We start from the raw sequence: 13463 nt of genomic DNA on the forward strand, positions 1-13463 counted from the left end.
TAGACCTCCCAGTCTATGGTATTCTGTTACAGCAGCCTGAATGGCCTAAGACAATCCCAAGCATAACTTTTAAGATAACATTTGCCTTCCCTCATAGGGAACTTCCCCACTTTCTCCTCACCTGACAGCAACTACAGAAAGGTGATGTGTAGCTGCAGGTGCTGCTCACCTAATATTTCCTTGTCTCCAACTTCTGGGCACAGGGTAAGTCTGTTTCAGGAACTCTGCAACAGCTTTCACCAATGTGTTGTGAACTAAGGAAATATGGCTCACTTCCAGGTAAAGCATTTGTTTGCATGTGAAGACCCTTCAGTTCTCCGTAGCCTTCTGACCTGGTGATAAGAATGGTCATCGGGCTGAGTTTTGGAGTGAGAAGTCAAGGAATAGAACCTCGTTGGCCTCATGATGGACTTGGGGCATGAGAAAGGGATAATGATCAGATGCTATTAGTGATGAATATCTGGGAGTTTCCTAATACCGCTGTAGAGTGGATACAATTGTCCAGACTGCTAAGGGCAGACAACATTTTCTACATCCTTAAGCTCTCTTTCCTTTTGGCTCATTAACTGCTCATGTACTGTGGATGAATTCCACATGACATTTTTGGTAAAACCTCAGCCAAACATTTTCAGGTCTCTCTAGTGTATCCTATGGAAGATGGACTGTGTTGCCAAGTTGTATGCTGATGAACCAGTTCCGGCATTTATCACAATAGAAAAGTAGCAGAACACTGTCTAATAGAACTTCTACTGCTTAGTGAACAGGGCTGGAATTAGGTAATGGTGGCAGACACATTATAAGCAATCGTGCTTGATGCAGGGTTCACTTAGATTCATTCATGGTGTGGAGTCATTTCCAAATGCCAGTCTCCACTCTGTGTGCAGTACCAGCATCTAATATTTCTAAACATATTTTGGCTCAGTGACACTTTAATGGTCTACAATAATACTCAGCTTCCTTCTTAGAAAAATGGATACTCTCATTTCTCTAAACATTGGGCCTTTACCTTTAACCATTTCTATTTAAATGCAAATTTCAATCATGTCCACCTTTCTGTGTTCCAACATGAGCATACAGAAGTGATAGCAGCTTGAATCCAAATTTCAAGAGGCTGGGAGCTGCTTCCTATGGGGGTACTATATAAGTTTAAATGGTTAGTTTTTGTGTCGCTTCATGTTGCTGAGATTAGTCTCTAAGGGAATATTTTGCCTTTATTGGGAGGAGTGGCTAAGTCAGAAGAAGGAAGGATGGCTTTCAGAGCAGTGGACAGACACAGGGATGGATGGCCCAGAAGTGATTAACACTTTAATGGATCCTGGCTTATATTCTTAGACATGGACCCCCAAAGATAGAATTCAGGACCCAGGGGACCCTAAAGGGCTTTCATGTACAATGACTGCATTGAGTTTTCCTTCCTGAGGGTGGTCTTAGTTTCTCAGCATATAGCCTCTGTCATCGTCATCAAGTCCTGAGTTAACGAGTCTATGCTCCCTGGCCTGATCGATCCTACCTTATCTATAGACAGGATTCTGGGGTCCAGGTCAGGTTAGACCAGGAGAGCAACCTTGCTAACAGTAGGGGAAGGAGGGGTCTGCACAACCTTGGAAGGCACTGGATGGGAAGGGGTTTATTGGGCTAAGTCCTTAGGAGGTCAAAGGTGGGGAGTAACAGGCCTTCAGGGTACCACCCAGTGAGAGAGCCAGGACCCAGTGATGAGGGCTTCTGGACTTCAGAAGCTTCTAGAAGTTTGTCTTTTCGAGGAAAGAACATGGGTTCAGGATTCAGACTGCCTGGGTTCAAATCAGGCAATTTCATTTCCCAGATGTGGGACGATGAACAAGGCTGTTTACTTGGGTCTGAGTTTTTGCAAACACAGAGCCAAGAAACAGTAGTTACACTCATGGAGCCATACCAAGGACAAATATGCTAATGACTCAGGTACATAGCTTAGAACAGTGCTTGCTCCCCTGCAAGTGTGCAGGGAAAGTTGAGTAGGATCCAGTGCAGAGGACGAGGGGCCAAGAGGTCATGGTATTTGCCCTTCTCCTTTATCACCTGGTGGCCTGAAAGATTTCTTCATGGTCAGCAGTGAAATCCTTCAAGCTGAAAGGCCTTCCCTTGGGATGGAAAAGGGATCAAAGAGAAGCTGTTGTTACAAAGGCCCGAGTTGTCCCGAGATCAGAGAAAGGCCCTTGAGGAAGCATATCTAACAGGAGAAGGACACAGGCTTACTGTTGAAAGCAAAGAAGAAAAGGGAGGTTGTGGAGCGAGCGAGCCCTAGATTGAGGCTGGGTCCTGATGGTTGCTATTTAGAAACTGCATGATGTTGTTATCATGAATTGATACAATATTATTTAACATTCTCTTCCCAATTGGGAAGGTGAGATGTGACTCACTAAAAACTCCAGAGTGGCTGTAGGTTGCATTAATAAAAAAATGAGGTCAAAGCCAAGACAGGTGAATCCCTGAACAGTGCTGGTTGAACAGCTCTGAGGTTTATCTTTGCTTCAGGGCTATGCCCTTGAACAGGAGTAAAAGCAAAATATGGGAAGACCTCAGAGGAGCCTGTCTATAGTCAGAGAGGATGCACCAGGCCATGTCCTGTGATATGGAAGGGAAGGGAGGATGCCTTAGCATGGAGGGCAGAGTCTCCTAAACAGCCTCTTTCTGGAAGATTAGCCTTATAGTATGCAGCCAAGAGTGGCCGAACTGAGCACACTGGGAGGATTAAAGGGCAAGGAAGGCAAGATTTTCCCATAATCTGGATTTTGTATCAAGATCAAAGAGGCTGTCGACCAGGTGATGAGCACCCTTTCAACAGAGAGATGCAAGGTGCTTCCTGCTTTACATGGGAGATGACTGAGGTGGACATTGGGTTGCTAATGGGATCAGGATTCTCAGATTGCCTCTCCAAGAGAAGTCTTCTGCTTCTGTATATCTCAGGAGCTAAGGAATTGCCATGAAAATGTTATTCCCTTAACAGCCAGCAAAAGGAGTTTCTCATTCTAAAGGCAGGCAGATGAGTTCTTCTCTTCTAAAGAAACACTTGAATGTTGGAGTCAGAGATGCAGGGAGATGGTGGCAAAGGTAAGAGGGGCTCGCTGCTCTGGCACCAGATGGTTCAGCAATACTTGTCATGTATCCGGGACCTCCCTGGTGGAGGAGAAATGACTTCCACAGCCTCTGCTGGAACTGGGCCAAGGCTGTGTGAGGAAGTGAATATGAAACCTGTGAACTGTCACTCCCACAGCCAGTTTTTTTTTTTTTTTTTTTTTTTATCAAGACAAACCATTGTGGAAGCTTTCTGAAGAATGGATTTGTGGCTGAGTGCGGTAGCTCACATCTGTAATCCCAGGACTTAGTGAAGCAGAGGCAGGTGGATCCTTTGAGCCCAGGAGTCTGAGACCAGCGTGGACACCATGGCAAAAAAAGGTCTCTTAGAAAAAAATACAACAAAATAGCTGGGTGTGGGGTGCGTGCCCATAGTCCCAGCTACTGAGGAGGCTGAGGTGTGAGGATGGCTTGAGCCTGGGAGGCATAGGTTGCAATTAGCCTAGATCACACCTCTGCACTCCAATCTGGGTAATAGAGCCAGACTATATCTAAAGGACAAAGTCTCTCTCTCTCTCTCTCTCTCTGTCTTCCCAAGCTGCCCCTTTCTGAGGTCTGCAATTGGATGGCCCCTCTCGTCATTTGGCTTCAGCTCAGATGTCCAGCTGCCCTCAGGAAGCTGCCTCCTATACCTGTGACCTCATCACTTGTCACTCTCTACCACCATGCCTTGGCTCACGTTCCACAGCACTCACCTCTCTTAAGGAATTCACATAAGTGGTATGTGCTTGATATTTACTGTCTGTTTCCTCACCCCTCAATGGTATTTTGACCACACCAAAGCAGGAAGTATGGTGATCCTGTTGACTTCTGTTTGTCCAGAAATGAGGACAGTGCCTAACACATGGCAGGTGCTCAAGAACTACTGACAGGACTTATAAACTATCGATAGAATTTAGAATCACAGGTCAAGTTCAGACCCAAAGCAACTTTATCAACCTCACACAGTTACTACTAGCAGAGAAGAGAGACCATCCTGGCCTTGGTTCTTTATAAACTTTATTCCAAATTCTTGTGTTGCTTCTGTAAGATAGAAGACATTAGCCACAGTTTATGGATCAGCAACCTCAAAACACACACGCATGCGCGCACACACACACACACACACACGCACACATATTTGTTTTTCTGCTAGACAAAACTCCTGCGGGTCTCAGAAAGTCCCCAGAAATGTCACAGCCGAGGTCCTAACTTTGTGGGCTATAGGCCCAGCTGGTCAAGAATCCAGGGCACAGGGGACAAGCAGGACCAATGTTTAAGAACATCCCCCTTCCAGGGCCAGCTCCAGCTTCCCAGGGCCAGAAAAGTTCACCACACATTGAGGCTCACTCCCAGCGGACAGCATCCTAACCAGAGTCAGATGTTTCAGCTATAGGAGACAGGCCAGTCCCTATAAGTTTGGGAAAACTTGAAAGAATTCTGGAAGAGCCATAAATCTTGAACTGGAGCCTTTTATCAACCTCTAATTTATCATGGTCTCTGAATTACTTTGACTGGAAAAGTCATAATCCATATGTACTGGAAATTTGGTCAACACAGGCCTGCTTTTCATGACAAGAGTGGTTCTTGACACACGTGATTTAGCTTAAAGAGATTCCACATGGTGGCAACTTGTCTCTACATCCCTCACTCCCGTGCTGGTCATGCTCATTCATTCAGCAGACATTCTCAGACCATCTCCACATTGCCATGTCTTACATTTGCTTATAGAGAGAGAGAGAGAGAAGACAATTCTATTCCCAAGACACTTGACATGGAATGAGAAACATAGAGAAGCAGACAATTACATTTTAGTGTAATAAATGCCAGAGAAGCCAAGAGTGGCGTCTTGTGAGGCCGCCAAGTAAGGGCATGTGACTAAACCTAGGGCATCAGAGAAGGCTACCTGGAAAAGGCAATGCCTCCTCTGAGACATAAAAGCCTTCAGAAAGCAAGGACTGTATAAAGGCCTGAAGATGATAACACGAAATGGTGGGGATCTAAAATTAGCGAGGTGTGGCTTAAACTAGAGCAGATGACATTGTAGGCATGTTGCTAGGGCCTGGTATATAGGAAGATCTCTTCTCTGAATTCCAGACTCATCCCATGGGCATGCCTGGCATCTGCATTTGGTTGGCTGATGGACCATCTCCAACCTAACGTGGCCAAAGCAAAACTCTTGATTCCCTCCCATGACCATACTTCTTCTCCCAAGCCTGTCTCATGTCAGTTCTTCCCCATCTTGGCCCATGGCTCCACCATGTGCCCATTTGATCAGGCCCCAAGTCTGGAAGTTAAACTTGTCTCTTCTCGTCCCATAAACTCCCTCATCTGGTCCATCAGTAAGTCCTGCTGGTTTTACCTTCAAAGCACACCCCAATCTGTTTATGTGTCACCATCCTACTCTACCACCCTAGCCCAGGCTTCCATCTGCTCTTGTCAGCTTCCTGTAGGTATTTCCTGTATAGGACTCTGGATTCCTTACCAGCAGGAATGGTGACACACTCATCATAGTGTCCCCAGCACTGATCACAACTGCTTGGATACATGCCTACCTGTGCACATTTGAGACTATTTGAAAGTCATAAAAAATGTTCAATTTGCCTTTAGTCCTTTCTCACATGTGTTTGGTAAAGGCAGAGTAAAGAGCATAAATGACAAATCCTCCCAATTTGGGAATATCCCTGTGTACCAGCTCCTAAACCCAGTGCTAAGGACAAGAGTGTGCAGGGACGCAAGAAGTGACCTTATGGAGCTTAGAGCCTAGTGGGCAAGGCAGAGGAACGGCCAGTCGTAACAGAATGGGAAAGGACCCTGATGTAGGTCATTGTGGGTGCTGGCAGGCTTGGCTTAGGGGTGCCTATTGTGGCTTTGAGGAGTTGAGTCAGCTGCAATAGAGATGGTTCTTGGGGCAGGAGATGCAGTGGCAGTGTGAGTTTGGGGGAAGACTCTGCAGTGATCATTTTACATCTCTTTAGTGAGGATGACCGCACAAGTCATTTGCTTTTTGCATCAGTGCGATCATCAGTAACCTGTCCTCCTCCTCACTTTTATTATCTAGAGTGTCCCTGTATGAACAATACATTTAATGGCCTCCCTATTTGTAGGAGAATATTGTCACTGCCAGGGCACCCACCAGTATAACAGAAGGAGCTTTTTCCTAATGCACAGTGGACTAAAGTCGAATCTTTCAGTTAGAAAAAGCTTCTTAAGTAATCCTAAGGCCACTCCCACTGTCCTGTGCACCAGCACGCACTGAACTGCGGAGGACACATGCACACTGACCAGCTGCTGTGTGTGAAGTATCCACAAAACACTTCCAGGTGCCACAGCCCAGGGATAGGGGAGCTCTTTACCTTCTAGATGAAGAAACAGGACTTAAGTCATTTTTTTCACAAGGCCACATACTCAGTTCATGCTAGAACCAGCATTATCTGGATTCTACAGTTTATTCACTTTTTTACACTCTGTCGATGCTCACTTTGGCCCTTTCTGAGACAGCTAGAAACCAGGACCATGGGGGTTTGTTCACATGATGCTGGTTTATTTCTTTAGTCCTTCTTACTATTTTTGCCTTGGTTGTTGTTAACACTCTTCCTCCTCCCTAAGTGCCACTAAAGGAAATTTCAAGTCTGTGGACATCAGCTTGATTCTGGTTACTACCACCTGACTCATGGTAAAACCTACACCCACCTTTCCGGTTTTGAAGAAATAGTTTATTTTGGCTTTATTTGCTTCTTTCAGTTCAGGAGATGTGAAGGTTAATACGGAGTGGCAACTTAACTGGATTGAAGGATGCAAACTATTGTTCCTAGGTGTGTCTGTGAGGGTGTTGCCAAAGGAGATTAACATTTGAGTCAGTGAACGGGGAAAGGCCTCCATCTGGGTGGGCACCATCTAATCAGCTGCCAGCGTGGCTGGGATGAAGCACACGGAAGGAAGTGGAATGAGCAGACTCGCTGAGTCTTCCGGCCTTCATGTTTCTCCCATGATGGATGCTTCCTGCCCTCAAACATTGTACTTCAAGTTCTTCAGCTTTTAGACTCTTGAAGTTACACCAGTGATTTTCCAGGGACTCTCAGGCCTTTGGCCACAGACTGAAGGCTGCACTGTCGGCTTGCTTACCTTCAAGATTTTGGAACTTGGACTGTCTTCCTTCCTCCTCAGCTTGCAAATGGCCTATTGTAGAAGTTCACCTTGTGATCGTGTGAGTCAACACTCCTTAATAAACTCCCTTTCGTATGTATTATACATCTATCTTATTAGTTCTGTCCCTCTACAGAACTCTGACTAATACAGGAGAGAGAAAATTTATATTTTGTTCTGCATTGCTGACCGCCTATTCAAGCCAGCAAGAAAGCTGATCCTAAAGGAAGTTGTACAAGACATGTAAGTTCCCTTTAGTTGATGACCTTAAAGCTGTCTCTCCATCCTGCCCCTAAGGTTTCAGAATCTGGTAAAAACACCACTATGTCATGCATCCACCACTACAAAACCTGCACTTGCTAAGCCCATGTGTACCCCATGCTTTATTGCATGTCTACTAAGCATCAGGTACTTAGCAAATAACCTTATGGGGCAGGCCGTGATATTACATTTTATGTATGAGGACAATGAGGCTTATACATTGAGGACATTTAGAGGATGCAGTGACTTGTTTTAGAAGGTCATAATTGGGTGTGGAATGTAGACATACACCACGAGTTGCCTAATTCTAATCCTGGGTCCTTTGTTTCTTATCAGGCTACTTCCATCTCCCCATGAAAGAAAAGAACTCTGCATAATGAATGAGAAAAAAACTTTGGGTTCAAAGTATTTATAGTCAAAAGGGACAGATAGAATGGCCTTCCTGGCACAGGTGGCAAAACAGGCCAAGGTATGGGGGTAGAGCTCTCCTCGTCTACTTTGGAGATGAGCACATTACCTGTTTAGCTAGAGTGCTGCGTGTATGCACATGTTAGGATGTCTAAGAATGTGTGTAGATATGCTTGTCCATGTACATGTGTGTATATGTGTGTACATGTTTGTATGGCATGAATAAATTTTAGAAAATTAAGTTGCAACCCAATCCTGGAAAAGTTAGCAGGATTAAGCAGCATGTGTCTTTCTGTATTTTTAATAAAGAGCCAATGATGATTTTCTTTTACCTGGAAATGTGATTAGAATGTGAAACTACCAGTAAGGTGACTGTTTTCCCAACTGAATCCCCAATCCAGCCTTAAGTTTGGGACTTATTAAATTTGTCCTTGTAGAGGCAATTCTAAGCAGTCAATAGCATTCATGTATTCATTCAACAACCATTTAGTGAATATCTGCTTGATGCCAGATACTGTTTTGTTTCAATGTTAACAGTTGCAATCTGATAGGGAAGATATAATATGTATATGAATAGAGCATTGCAAAACAGTGTTCTGGAGTTGATGGAGACAAACATGGTTATTATGGGCACCTAAAGACCTTCCAAGCAAATCTGGAAGTTCATTGAAAACTTCTTTGAAGAGTTGTTGCATAGGCTGAATCTCGCAGGATGACTAGGAGTTAGCCCAGGAATGTAGAGAATATGCCAAAGACAGGAAACTGAAGAGAGAAGGCACTGGGGCAAAGCAGAGGTTGGGGTGATAGCAGAAGTATTTACCAGTCACTGAAAAGTCAGGTGCTTCCCTTTGTAGGTAGGTAGGTAGGGCCATGGTACTACTTGTAGCCTACCGGTTGCAAGCAGAAGTGTTGTGTGTCACTTCCAGGCTCCAGCATTTACAAGCTGATGTGAAAATCTCAACCCTCTACCCCCTGCTACTCCACTCATGGAGGCCACATATGGAGATCACTGCAGCCTGGATCACTGAGTCACTGCATGGAGGACATTTTCCTTGGAGAGTCACCCAATGTGCATTAAGAGTTTGGGTTAAGCCATTGAAATGCTGAGGTTTATGTTATGACTGGAGCCTAGTATAGTCTATTCTAACTAATACAGCAGGTGTTGGGATTCTAACGAGTTTGATATTGCCAAAAATAAAAAGCAATGCAGAGGAAGAAGTACCTAAAAATGCCTTACCTAAATTCCAGCTTCTTGAACCCTTTACTTACCAACTGATGCTAAAATTCCCTCTTCATCCTTCCCATTGAGGAGAAATGGTGTTTGAAGCATCTGATGAAGCAATTTCAGCAAAACTGAAAAAGTGCACCACTTATTTCCACTTTCTTTTCCTCCCTCTTCTTAGCCTACAAATCTTAGTCAGACCCATAGTTGGGCCTGAGCCATAACCAGACAAACTCTCCTTTCAGGGCACAGGGAATTTTCTTTGTTCACTGCTGAATCATAGGAGCCTCAAACCATGCATTGCATGAAGAAGGTACTCAATAAATATTTATTGATTGAGCATCCCAAGGAAAAGATGAACATAGGTGTCCCAGGAGAGAGAGGAGGGTCGCACTGCAAGTTCTGAAGACTCATGTTGATGTCCTAGATGCCTGACTTCGAATCAGCGCCCCCATCTCTCTGAGGCTCAGTGTTGATGTCCAGCAAATGAGAGTAACATGCCTACCTCCCAAGTTTAAAACTTCACTATCTTATGAAGGTGAAAGCTTTCCCATCCCTGCCAATACCTTAATCTTGGACTTCTAGACTCTAGAAATGTCAGAAAATAAATTTCTATTGTTTAAGCTGCCCAGTGTGTAGTATTTTGTTATGGAAGCCCTAACAAACTAATCTACCAACCAATATAAACTAACATAAATGGTGCAGTCATTCAGCCATTCAACAAACATACACTGAGCACCTTCCAAATATACCTGTGACCTTGGTAGGCTAGGCTCTGGGCAGAAAAGATAAATTATGTAAGTTTTTTTTTATTCTAAAGGAAAATTATTGTCCATGCTTGTGCATGGTCCTGTCCTGATAAAACTGATGTAAGATTATATGAGATGGTATATTATGACAATTGCATTCATTCATTCAATAAGCATTTATACATACTTCTTAAAGGATAAGCATTGGAGACACGAGACAGTGATGCAGTGACTCTGATCCCCAGGCTACTGACAGTCCCATAGAGGTAATAATTAGAGCTGGGGTCCTGGACTCAGACTTCATAGGTTCAAATCCCAGCTCTGCCATCTGTTAGCTCTGTGTGTGTGGAGAGAGTCTTTGGACTATTTATGTCTCTGTTTTTTAAACTGTCAAAAGGATATTGAAGAGCCTCAACTTCAAAAGTTTGCTGTGAGGATGTTGTAGAACTGTTCCTATAGGAAGCTCAAGCTGGTGGGTGTTGCGTTCTTATTTACAGAGTAATGATGGGCTGTAATTTAGCACACAAAGGCAGCCCCAGAGGCAATGTCCTTAGAATTAATTTTGAATGTTCATACAAAAGACAATTTGCAGACAGGAGGCCATTTTAATCAAGGGATGAGGAAAATGGCCCTGTGAGAAGAATGAATCCTCAGAAGTCCAGTGGTCCACCTATCCAACCTGTTTGCGTTTCAGTTTTCTAGACTGAAAAATAGAAATTACAGTATTTTCCTCATGCTGAAATATGTTAGCATCAGAATTTGGGCATAAACTATCATTATTCTTGCACTTTACACATGAGAAAACTGAGGCAAGACTATGAGTGAGTAGGCCCAGGTCACTTTGCTGCTAAATGTCAGAGCACCTGTGCCGTGTGATCTTTTTTTTTTCTTTTTTTGAGACAGGTTCTCATTGTCACCCAGGCAGGAGTGTAGTGGTGCAAACATGGCTCACTACAGCCTTTACTTCCAGAGTTCAAGTGATCCTCTTGCCTCAGCCTCTTGAGTAGCTGGGACAACAGGTATGTTGTCACCATGCTCGGCTATTTATTTATTTATTTATATTAGTTTAATGTCTTATAGAGATGAAGTCTTGCTATGTTGTCCAGGTTTGTCTCGTGGGTTCAAGTGATCCTCCAACCTTGGTCTTTCAGCATGCTGGGATTACAGGAGTAAGCCACCGTGCCCTGCCTGTGCTGTGTTTTGATTGCAGAATCCACACTCTCGACTGCTAATGGGCTGGGAGAAATGACCTGCAGTTCCTTAAGTGGTAGCAGGAAAGAAGTGGGCATGCAGGATCTCAGGGGAGGTCAGGGAAAAGGATGGGGATTGCCCTCAACAATGGGAGAATGTTTATTAATGCACACGGGATGAGCTCTGAGGACCCTCTAGAACACTGATTCTGTCAGCCCTCCCATTTCTGCAGACACGTGGCCCCACCTTCCTCCACTTCTCCTGCGGAGCAGGATGTGCTGTCGATTGTCGATGCACAAGGATCGGCTCTGTGCATGTGCTGTGCGCTGCAGGGAGAGGAGAGGGGTCACTAGAATCTGTCAGCATCCCTCCAAGACAGCCTGGTGTCACACTCACCATTCCTGATTTCTTTTGTTAGTCTCAGAATAGTGACTTAGAACAATTATATTCATTTCACAATTAACATTCTTTTTTGCACACTAGCTGAAAAGTAATGGAACCTTGACTCTCCACTTTTGAGGCAGAGCTGACAGCTGAGTGTGGATGTGGATGCTGGCCTCTTGGGGAAAACACAGCTATGGCAGCCTTCACCATGGTTTTGGGTAACACCTTCCCACCTTCCATTCAGTTTTGCTTGTGTGCTTGTTTGGTTTTGGTTAGAGAACAAAACATTGAAGCATTGGTGAATGTATTTTTTTTTTTATATTCTCGTTAGAATAACCCTTGACTCCCGGCTCATTAAAGTCGTCATGTTGGCAAAGATTCCCTCAGGACCCGAAATGTTGATTCCGACTTCGCTGCATATGGAGGTAAATTAGTATGATCTGTATCACTTATTGAGGAATTTGCAATTTTAGATTCAAACGTGTCCCATCTGTTCGGCCTGGCCTGTTCTTCTGCCCCAGGGCTTGAGACAACACCCTCTCTCATCCTCTCTGTCGGCTATGGGATTTGATGCTGTGTCTTGTCATTGATGTTCCTTTAGAAACTGAAGATGTCCTTAAGACTCCACTCAAACTCGGCCTTCTTCTGTACTGAATTGAATAGTGTTTTCTCAAATGTTTATGTACAACCAGAACTGCAGAATGTGAGTTGATTTGGAAATAGGTTCTTTGAGGTGTAAACAAATGAAGATAGGCCTTATTGGATTAGCATAGGTAGGCTCTAATCCACTGGCTGGTGTTCTCATAAGGAGAGGGACATTTGAACACAGAGACATGCTCACTCAGAGGGCAGGTGATATAAAGACAGATGCAGGGAACACTGCGTGAAGATGGTAGATGAGTCCACAAGGTGGAAATGCTACGGAGAGCCAGAAAACCAGCAGCTTCTAGCAGAGAGGGGTGGGGAAGATCTCTAGGCCCCCAATAGGACCAACCCCATGGACACCTTGATTTCAGACTTCTCTCCACAACTGCCAGACAATGGATTTCGATTGTTTTCAGGCACCCAGTTTGTGGCCGTTGGTTACAGCAATCCTGGGAAACGAAAGTGCCTTCTCACCACCTAACAGTGATGGCCTTTGGTCTCTGACTGGCATTCTTACTACTTCCCAGGTTCACCTCTTCCTGGGAGGTCAACATTGCTCAATGACTTGCTTCTAAACTCCTTAAGACACTGAGGCAACATTCCCTCCCTCTTAGCCACAGCCTGGACAACCCCTCTCACTCTGCCTTTCTTTGTGTGTCCCTCTCTGAATATGTTTACCCAGCTTCCTGTTACTTGTAACCCATTTCAGTCAACACCCAAAAGCCCTTATGATGTGTCAAGCACAGGACCAGGCACGGTGGCAGTAAATCTGGTGTCTGGAAATGTTTATCATAGTGCAGGTCCGTTCTGACACCAGAGAGGAAACACTCCAACCCTTCCTCCCCATACCTGGCACGGCAGTCTAAAATCAAAGGTCTAATGATCATGCATTAGACATTGATGTGGTTTCACCATTCTGTTTTAATCATGAGTGTACTTGCAAGATGCCATGAAGAATCTCTAATGTGGTGACGATGGTCAGAGGTGGAATAGGGAAATACAGCACTCTGTTCTCTTGTAGTCTTGGGGTAACTCCCTTTTCCTAAGGTCTGTTAGCACTTCCAGATCAGATGTAATGATGGGGCAAGTTCCAAATAGTGTACATTCCCCTCAATTCAGATATAGGATGGGTCTTTCTTTTAGGACTTTAGGCCACACAAAGAGAGCTCTTGTGCCCTTCAGGATTTGAGAGCGTATCCTTCCCAAACAGCTGTCAGAACAGGAGCTGGGAAGGCTATGAGAGAAGCAGGACAGAGAGTGGCTGAGGATAGATGCATCCACAGGTAGACTGGTGTTTGGAGGCAGAGTCAGCTGGAGATGAGGAAGATTCTTCTACCAGGTGGGCAGTTGTGTGTCTGGAAGTGGTG

At 44.6% G+C, this 13463-nt stretch overlaps 1 long non-coding RNA gene across 1 annotated transcript in view; it reads right to left on the reverse strand.

The window, feature by feature from the left end:
• Window positions 1-13463, reverse strand: part of LOC112629097 — a 52352-nt gene that overhangs the window by 24606 nt on the left and 14283 nt on the right. The window lies entirely within an intron of this gene.

Source organism: Theropithecus gelada, chromosome 7b (genome assembly GCF_003255815.1).
Source record: "Theropithecus gelada isolate Dixy chromosome 7b, Tgel_1.0, whole genome shotgun sequence".
In the NCBI taxonomy this organism is placed as follows: Eukaryota; Metazoa; Chordata; class Mammalia; order Primates; family Cercopithecidae; genus Theropithecus; species Theropithecus gelada.